Here is a 10000-nt window from a genome sequence, read left to right on the forward strand (position 1 = left end):
GTTCTCCGGGAAAATATGTTGGTCTAGCGGAAACAATTAGAGGGTTTAAGTTGATCCTTTCCGGAGAATTTGATTCTCTTCCTGAACAGGCCTTTTACTTAGTGGGTAACATCGATGAAGCTACTGCGAAGGCTACGAACTTAGAAATGGAGAGTAAATTGAAGAAATGACCTTAAATCTTTGTGTACTGACTCCGAATCGAATTGTTTGGGATTCAGAAGTAAAAGAAATCATTTTATCTACTAATAGTGGACAAATTGGTGTATTACCAAACCACGCGCCGATTGCCACAGCTGTTGATATCGGTATTTTGAAAATACGCCTTAATAACCAATGGTTAACGATGGCTCTGATGGGCGGTTTTGCTAGAATAGGCAATAATGAAATCACTATTTTAGTAAATGATGCAGAGAAGAAGAGTGACATTGATCCACAAGAAGCTCAGCAAACTCTTGAAATAGCAGAAGCTAACTTGAGAAAAGCTGAAGGTAAGAGACAGACAATTGAGGCTAATCTAGCTCTCAGACGAGCTCGTACACGAGTCGAGGCTCTCAATACGATTTGATTTTGTAACTAGCTGGCGTCTAAAAAAAAATAATGTATAAAAAAAATAGGATCGAAAAGCGATAAAAACAATAAAATAAAAAAGCTGGTTACAAAAACTTATTAGACACCACGGATCATGGTGTCTAATAAGTTATACCTACTATTGGATTTGAACCAATGACTCCTGCCGTATGAAAGCAATACTCTAACCACTGAGTTAAGTAGGTTTTTTATCATCGTAAAGAAAAGAAAGGAGGATACCTATCACATCGATAGGATTATAAATCCAATATTATTTCTAAGCAAGACCAATAAACAACGAGATCAAAGAGATATAATGTTCGATCATGTAATATTAATCTTGACAAGAAATTATCCGCATGATAAGATAAAATGTGTATCACAAACACAAGGGCTATAGCTCAGTTAGGTAGAGCACCTCGTTTACACGTGCGCCAAAGTTTTTCAGAGAAGTCCATCACGCAATCAAACTCATTGATTGATCTTATTAAGAAATCGATGTCTTACTCCATTACTTTTTTTTAGGAAAAAAGAGGAGAACAACAGCCTGACATTAGGTCCTATTAAAGTACCCCGTTAGGTAGGGAATGAATAGAACCCATCATTGATTTGAGATATTGATAGGGTGAATACCCAGTCTACTCAATGCTAGGTAGAATGAGTATAAGGAACTCAAAAATGATCTTTTCGTCCTATGAACCTTAAGGTGTATCAAGTTTCATGTTTGATTTTTTAATCAGGATGTTAGAGACTATATTTAATTTAAGTTGATCTAGACCAAAAGCAAACCTACGTCAAGAGAACCCTTCTTTGAAACACTTTGGTAGTTCTTCTGTATTGTATTAGAATTCAAAAATAATCAATCAGAGTACTTGGAACCATTTCTTATCTTTTTTTTAAGAAAAAATCTGGTAGACTAGCCGATCTTTCGATCAGTTAATGAAAGAGCCCAATGCAAAAAAAAAACTGCATGTTGGGTCTTTGAAAGAGTTCGAATCATTTTGATAATAATAAGTTCGAACTCTTTTACCGAGCAGGTCTACGGTTCGAGTCCGTATAGCCCTAACTAAGAAATTGATTCTAATAAATCACATTAAATTAAAAATAATTGGATAATTTTTTTTCCTTTTTATTGTATTCTTTATTTCTAACAGGTTACTTTTAATTGCTCGGTTCATAAAAAAAATTCCCATATCATAAACCATAAGTCCTGGGGATCGTTCAGAATAAAATGGAAAATTTCATTTTATTTCAATTGAGCCAATCACTATCTATCGATATATATGGTAAAGTCTTACTGGATTTTTTGATACGTCATCGTTTTAAAAACGAAGAGATTTTTCGAAAAAAAAAATTTTTAACATAAACAGAAACAGAAATAAAAAAAAAAAATTACTAGTTATTAATCATATTAATATTATATTATTAATATTAGAAACTATTAGTAATAGAAACATGGAAATATTAAGTAATAAGTGTACTGAAAATAAGAAATCAATAAATCTTAAAATGAGATGTCTACCACAGCAACCAAACGAAAATAAATGATTTGATTAACCTGAATTTTTTTTGACTCAAGAGTTCTATATCCCTTGCCCAATCCACTCCGATTGGAATTGACTAAGCGGGTATTTTTTCCACATTCATAGGAGTTCGTCTATGTTTCTGCTTTACGAATATGATATTTTCTGGGCATTTTTAATAATATCAAGTGCTATTCCTGTTTTGGCATTTATAATTTCCGGAGTTTTATCTCCAATTAGGAAGGGGCCGGAGAAACTTTCTAGTTATGAATCAGGTATAGAACCGATCGGGGATGCTTGGTTACAATTTAGAATCCGTTATTATATGTTTGCTCTAGTTTTTGTTGTTTTTGATGTTGAAACTGTTTTTCTGTATCCGTGGGCAATGAGTTTCGATGTCCTGGGGGTATCTGCTTTTATAGAAGCTTTCATTTTCGTGCTTATCTTAATTCTTGGTTTAGTTTATGCATGGCGAAAAGGAGCATTGGAATGGTCTTAGTTCGTTTCCCGAATACTTGTACAATACAATAATAATAATAAAAGTAAAAAAAAAACCATTGAAACAATTATGAATTCCATTAAGTTTCCCGTACTTGATCGAACAACAAAAAATTCCGTTATTTCAACTACGTTAAATGATCTTTCAAATTGGTCAAGACTTTCCAGCCTATGGCCGCTTCTTTATGGTACCAGTTGTTGTTTCATTGAATTTGCCTCATTAATAGGCTCCCGATTTGACTTTGATCGTTATGGGTTAGTACCAAGATCGAGTCCTAGACAGGCGGACCTTATTTTAACAGCAGGTACAGTAACAATGAAAATGGCTCCTTCTTTAGTGCGATTATATGAACAAATGCCTGAACCAAAGTATGTTATTGCTATGGGAGCGTGTACAATTACAGGGGGGATGTTCAGTACCGATTCTTATAGTACTGTTCGAGGAGTTGATAAGCTAATTCCTGTAGATGTCTATTTGCCGGGTTGTCCACCTAAACCGGAGGCTGTTATAGACGCTATAACAAAGCTTCGTAAGAAAATAGCTAGAGAAATCTATAAGGATCGAATTAGACCTCAACAGGGTAATCGGTGTTTTACTACCAATCACAAGTTTTTTGTTGTACGCAGTCCGCATACTGGAAATTATGATCAAGAATTACTCTATCCACCATCATCTACTTCAGAGATCTCTACTGAAACATTTTTTAAATACAAAAGTCCAGTATCGTCCCACGAATTAGTTAATTAAGGAGGCTTTTAGAGAATCAGAAAAAAATCTTCATAAATTAGAACTCATGGTAAATGTGAAAGACTTATTTTATATAAAAAAGGTGTGGGGGAAAGAAAAAAGATGCAGGGCACTTTGTCCGTTTGGCTAGCCAAACGCGGGCTGGTTCATAGATCGTTGGGCTTCGATTACCAAGGAATAGAAACTTTACAAATAAAGCCGGAAGATTGGCATTCTATTGCTGTAATTTTATATGTATATGGTTACAATTATTTACGTTCGCAATGTGCCTATGATGTGGCACCAGGTGGCCTCTTAGCCAGCGTGTATCATCTTACGAGAATAGAATATGGTGTTAATCAAGCGGAAGAAGTCTGCATAAAAGTATTTACTCACAGGAGTAATCCTAGAATTCCATCCGTTTTCTGGGTTTGGAAAAGTACGGATTTTCAAGAACGGGAATCTTATGATATGTTAGGAATCACTTATGATAGCCATCCACGACTGAAACGTATCCTAATGCCCGAAAGTTGGATAGGGTGGCCTTTACGTAAGGATTATATTGCTCCCAATTTTTATGAAATACAAGATGCTTATTGAATGATAAAAAATGAGCCTTAGCTTCTAGAACTACAGACCTTCACGGAATATTTTGAATTCTATTCTTTTTTAGATCAAACAAACAGAAGAGTTGAGGTCTCGTTCATATTATTAGAGATAGCTTGATCTCCAATTTGAAAGATACTTTTTTTATTTCGTAAAAGCCGAGCCAATAGGATGAACTAAAAAAAAGAGTTCTGAATTATGAACTTTGTATCGCGCACATAACTTAGTCAACTTTAGTCACATAACTGGGAATGAATAAATAAGATCGGAAAGCAAAAAATGAGGGGGGGATACAATTCTATTTATATTGTATCGAATGAATCTTGGGGTATTTCTGCCCTTCAACTATAGATACTATAGTATACTATAGTTATAGACCTTTTTTTACTTGTTTGATTCAACGGAACTCATTTAACCTTTCCTTTCGAATATGTATTATGTATAAAGTATTATACACTCTTTTTGAACGGCTGGATCCACAACATGAACAAAAAAAGAGAGGGGATAAAGGATTATTGCACCTTTTTTACTAAAGATACGTTTAATTTGAAGAATAGAAACTTATCAAAATGAATCGATCCTATGCCAAGAACCAGATTTGAACTGGTGACACGAGGATTTTCAGTCCTCTGCTCTACCAACTGAGCTATCCCGGCGAAGGATCATCCTCGTTTTACGAATGGTGACACAAGGATTTAAAGTCCCCCGCTGTTAAGCTATGTCTACCATTCCCGAAGAATCATTTACCGAAGAATCATTATCATTTTCCTAATGGTGACACAAGGATTTACAGTCCTTTGCAATTAAGCTATATCTACCATTAGTAACTGAAGGATCATTATGATATGACACAGGGATTTAGAGTCCCCTGCTGTTAAGCTATGTCTACCATTACCGAAGTATCATCTACTGAAGTATCAGTATCATTTTAATATATGACTTAGGTCTATGTCAAGGAAAAGAAACTCAAAAGTAGTAAATTCAAAAAGTTTTGGACCGGGAATTTCTTGGATCTTCTAAATAAAAGAAGACTTTCTAAGTTTTAAAATGAAAAATGATATAGATTCTATCTAATTCAAATAAATAATAACGAAAAAAAAGTAAGGTGTCAACCTTTTCGGGGAGTAGAGCTGGGGATAGAGGGACTTGAACCCTCACGATTTTAAAAGTCAACGGATTTTCATCTTACTATAAATTTCATTGTTGTCAGTATTGACATGTAAAATGGGACTCTATCTTTATTCTCGTCCGATTAATAAGTTCCATCAAGGATCTATCAGACTATGAATTGAATCGTTTGATCAATAAATATTATTTATTAAACTTCGAATTAATTCACAACATTTCGATTTTGTTTATAAAAAAAAAGAAATCGAGATTCAGGTCGTCATTTTTGAGATCGTTTTGTGTTACCTAATTTTATACAACATAGGTTTTTCTCCTTCATCTTTTTTTATTTGAAGTTTCGATCGAAGGATTCCTTTATCAACACAAGGTAGTGAACTCCATTTGTTAGAACAGCTTCCATTGAGTCTCTGCACCTATCCCTTTTTTCTCGCTTTGGAAACTCCGGTTTGTTCGCGTAAACCAGGATTTGGCTCAGGATTGCCCATTGTTAATTCCAGGGTTTCTCTGAATTTGAAAGTTATCACTTAGTAGGTTTCCATACCAAGGCTCAATCCAATTAAGTCCGTAGCGTCTACCAATTCCGCCATATCCCCCTTTTTAGGATCTCATTATGCTATGCTGTCTTTCCGTTTTTTCTTATGCCGAAACCTTGGGATTCATTACATTATAGATACTTATTTTATGTCTTTGTTATCTTCTTTCATTTTTTTGAGCCCCATTCATATTGATTTAGTCTAATCAACAAAGATTCTATCATTTTTGTATTTGCAATTCAATATGGTTATATATTACATAACATATATATGTTCTTCCTTTTCTCATCGTTGTCTTAAATTTTAAGAAATAGTCGAACGGTCGATTCTTTTTCTTTTTTTTTTTTTTTACTTTCATGAAAAGAAAGTTATTATTGAAACTTAGAATTGTACAATGTACAATGGAAAAAAAAATGAGAAGTCTACTTCGTAAATTTGAAATTCTAATAATTCTATACTATATAGATAATAGATAGAAATAGATAGAATAGATAGAAAAAAAAAAAAAGATTTCTGATCTAATTAAGATTTTCTTATTTAGAAACTAATGAAATTAAAATTTGAAAGTCAATATACTGCTATATTCTATTAATTAAGGTAAGGTTATGTTTTATTTATTTAATGATAGTCACTATTTATTTGAGCTATATTCTGTTCTAGAATATATAGAATATGATTAATTCTAAATAGATAAGGAAAAATATTATAAAATATTATATAGAATAGTTAATTGATATGATCTAGTAGTTTAGTGAATTTGTATGCATGCTCAATTTTATTTGAGCCCGCTTAGCTCAGAGGTTAGAGCATCGCATTTGTAATGCGATGGTCATCGGTTCGATTCCGATAGCCGGCTTTTCCATATTTTTTCGTTTTTTTACATGATTTTTAATGTACTTTCAAAATCAAAGAAGATTGAAAAGACTTCTTGGACCTTTTTCCAAGAGTTACCACTCCATTTATATTATGTCATATAAACTTCCATATAGGAATATATATTGGGTAAAAGAGTTCGATCTTTGCAAAATAAATCAAGAAAATAAAGGAAAATTTTTGTGATTTATTTGATTTATATATATTGTATATACAATAAAAAAAATCTGTATATTGAGAGAATATATCTTCTTACTCTTTGTATTCCAATAGTTTATTGGAGTGTATTTCACGTCATTTATCATTATCATTTAGTTCAGTTTTAATTTTATTTAGTTTTGTACAATTTCAATAAAAAAAGGAGTCTTTATGTCACGTTACCGAGGGCCTCGTTTTAAAAAAATACGACGTCTGGGGGCTTTACCGGGACTAACTAGTAAAAGGCCTAAGGCAGGAAGCGATCTTAGAAACCAATCACGCCCCGTAAAAAAATCTCAATATCGTATTCGTTTAGAAGAAAAACAAAAATTGCGTTTTCATTATGGTCTTACAGAACGCCAATTACTTAAATATGTGCGTATCGCCGGAAAAGCCAAGGGGTCAACAGGTCAAGTTTTACTACAATTACTTGAAATGCGTTTGGATAACATCCTTTTTCGATTGGGTATGGCTTTGACTATTCCTCAAGCGCGCCAATTAGTTAACCATGGACATATTTTAGTTAATGGCCGTATAGTTGATATACCAAGTTATCGCTGCAAACCCCGAGATATTATTACAGTGAAGGATGAACAAAACTCTAGAACTTTGGTTCAAAATCTTCTTGATTCATCTGCCCCTGAAGAATTGCCAAACCATCTGACTCTTCACACATTCCAATATGAAGGGTTAGTCAATCAAATAATAGATAGGAAATGCGTCGGTTTGAAAATAAATGAATTGCTTGTCGTAGAATATTACTCTCGACAGACTTAATAAACCTAACTTAAGTAAAAAAAAAATTACTAAAAACAAGAGTTCGGACAACTCCCCTTTGCCGTTAAAAATAAAAAGGCACAAGGTAAGGGATTTTGTCGAGGAATCTTTTTCCTATTCATGTATCATAGATTGGTAGGGGGATTTGGATCCCTTGTTTGCTCTTCCCAGCATTTTCCATATGAAAGAAATTAGGAGTAGAGAATCTATTTCAAAATCAAAACAAGGTAGATTTTATATCTATTCTTTTTTATTGGATTTGATACATTGTGGTCAATCACGTAAGATTGGTGAATTAGTTGAAAGTAAGGAAAGAGAGGGATTCGAACCCTCGGTAAACAAAAGTCTACATAACAGTTCCAATGTTACGCCTTCAACCACTCGGCCATCTCTCCGACATCAGGATTATGACTGAGTATCTGGGTGAATAGCGAGTTATTCATCGTTTTTTAGATTATGGTTAATAGATACCTCGGAAAAATTGGAAGTAGATAGAAGGTGTTTTTTTATGAGTCCGCTTTTATGTTAGTTCGTACTATACAATTCCTTTGTTTGTGAGAAAATTTTCTCACAAAAGAAAAGGTAAAGGAAATAAAAAGAGTTAGAGAATGGATTACTACCTATGCCAAGATCGCGTATAAATGGAAATTTTATTGATAAAACCTTTACAATTGTAGCCGATATCTTATTACGAGTCATTCCGACAACTTCCGGAGAAAAAGAGGCTTTTACTTATTACAGAGATGGTGCGATTTGATTATCATTATTATTCTTTTTTTTCTCGCCGATTTGGATTGGAATAGAAAGAAAAACAAGTATTGAAAAAAAATCTACGCTTTTGAAGGTGAAGTTTATAATATAAAAAACAATCCCTTCTGTCATGTATCCACGATTAATGCAGCCTTAGATGCTTCAATTGTGAAAGTATTGAGCAAAAGGTTTTTACCTATGGTTCCCGTATTACAGATCAATCCTACTACACTAATACAATATACGAATAGGAGGCATAGGGGAAGAAGCACTACGCCGAGAAATCAACAACACAAAAACTTTCTTCAAAATGATTCCCTTTCTTCTTCTTCTTTGGGATTGGGACTAATTAAATTAAAATGGTTGGAACAATAAACATCCATCTCGTTCGTACTTTGGATACCCGTATAACCATTTAAGACTGTTGAAGTGACTCATTCCTGGAAATTTAGGGGCGTTGAGAACAAAGAAATTTTGAGAGTTTCCTTTTTTATTTTTATCTAGCATGAACCCACTTGGTAGTAAGAAAAGATCTTTTGCAAGAAGGTTGGCTAGGGATTTCTTGTAAAAACATTAGCCCCGCTTAGTTCATAATGACATCACATTTTTACATATATTATTTTCATTATGCACCTAAAGGAGGAGCCGTATGAGATGAAAGTCTCACATACGGTTCTGAAACGGAGAATTCGTTAAAGCGAATGACGACCGTAACGGATGTCGGCTCAATCTGAAGGAAATTATGCGGAAGCATTACAGAATTATTACGAAGCTATGCGACTAGAAATTGACCCCTATGATCGAAGTTATATACTCTATAATATAGGCCTTATCCACACAAGTAATGGGGAACATACCAAAGCTTTAGAATATTATTTTCGGGCATTAGAACGAAACCCCTTTTTACCACAAGCTTTTAATAATATGGCTGTGATCTGTCATTACGTGCGACTATCTCCACTATAGAAAAAAAGAACGAACAACTAGTCAATGAAATACTAGAAACACAAAAAAGGGCTTTCTACATAAGCGCGTCGTCCAAAACGATTTTTTATCAGCTGTAGCAAATAAATAAACTTCATTGATCGAAATATGAAGTGAAGACTAGATATGCCTAAATACTTTCTTCTATGGATAAAAAAAGATTTAATTGATAGAGGAAGCACCGTAAAGATCAATTGGAAAGGTTAAGGTTTTGGACCGATACAACAAGAGCTGTTTATTTATATCATAATATGATATAAATCTTAGGAATCTACTTATGTAATAGAGTGGATCCCCTAAGGTATTGAGCAGCGGTGTAGCATCAGATCCTAAAGACAGTAAGTCTTTTTCTTTTTTATGAAGTATGAAAAAGTCTTTTTCAAAGATTCTATATAAATTTTTATATGAAAGCGGGATAGTTACCTTTCAGAAAATTCTAATATCTAATAACAGTGGACATGCCTTTTTTTCTGAAGGTAGGAGAAAAGATAAAACTTATTATATTAATTAATATATTAATTAAATCAAAATGAAAGTTTGAAACTCATGTAATTACTCTCTTTTGTTTAATCCAAGAAAAACAAAATATCTATAAGAAATCTCATTCAATTAGACATTCAATTAGACATTCAATTAGATATAAAGTTCAAAGTAGGTTAAAGTTAAAAAACTGGTACACCAAAACAAAAGAGTTGGTTGTCGAGCCGTATGAGGTAGGAAACTCTCAAGTACGGTTCTCAGGGAGGGAATTGACCCGCCTATTCCGACCGTGGAGAACAGGCCATTCAACAAGGAGATTCTGAAATGGCGGAGGCTTGGTTCGCTCAAGCCGCTGA

General features: G+C 33.6%; 4 non-coding genes and 2 pseudogenes across 6 annotated transcripts in view; 3 read left to right on the forward strand and 3 right to left on the reverse strand.

Annotated features, from left to right (window-relative positions):
- Positions 1-700: 700 nt before the first annotated feature.
- TRNAM-CAU (transfer RNA methionine (anticodon CAU)) lies at positions 701-773 on the reverse strand. The gene has a single exon. It is a non-coding gene; the product is annotated as a tRNA-Met (tRNA).
- Positions 774-4504: 3731 nt separating this feature from the next.
- TRNAF-GAA (transfer RNA phenylalanine (anticodon GAA)) lies at positions 4505-4577 on the reverse strand. The gene has a single exon. It is a non-coding gene; the product is annotated as a tRNA-Phe (tRNA).
- A 1788-nt stretch (positions 4578-6365) lies between these two features.
- Positions 6366-6438, forward strand: TRNAT-UGU (transfer RNA threonine (anticodon UGU)). The gene has a single exon. It is a non-coding gene; the product is annotated as a tRNA-Thr (tRNA).
- A 1300-nt stretch (positions 6439-7738) lies between these two features.
- On the reverse strand, positions 7739-7825 carry TRNAS-GGA (transfer RNA serine (anticodon GGA)). The gene has a single exon. It is a non-coding gene; the product is annotated as a tRNA-Ser (tRNA).
- A 551-nt stretch (positions 7826-8376) lies between these two features.
- The window catches only part of LOC147948940 (photosystem I P700 chlorophyll a apoprotein A1-like), a 5343-nt pseudogene continuing 3719 nt past the window's right edge, over positions 8377-10000 (forward strand). The window contains exon 1 of the transcript XR_015566246.1: positions 8377-10000. This exon is cut by the window's right edge and continues 2959 nt beyond it. The product of XR_015566246.1 is annotated as a photosystem I P700 chlorophyll a apoprotein A1-like (transcript).
- On the forward strand, positions 8379-8710 carry LOC147948941 (uncharacterized; annotated as a pseudogene). The gene has a single exon (XR_015566245.1). The product of XR_015566245.1 is annotated as an uncharacterized LOC147948941 (transcript).

Source organism: Camelina sativa, chromosome 2, assembly GCF_030686135.1.
Source record: "Camelina sativa cultivar CO46 ecotype springtype chromosome 2, ASM3068613v1".
Classification (NCBI taxonomy): domain Eukaryota; kingdom Viridiplantae; phylum Streptophyta; class Magnoliopsida; order Brassicales; family Brassicaceae; genus Camelina; species Camelina sativa.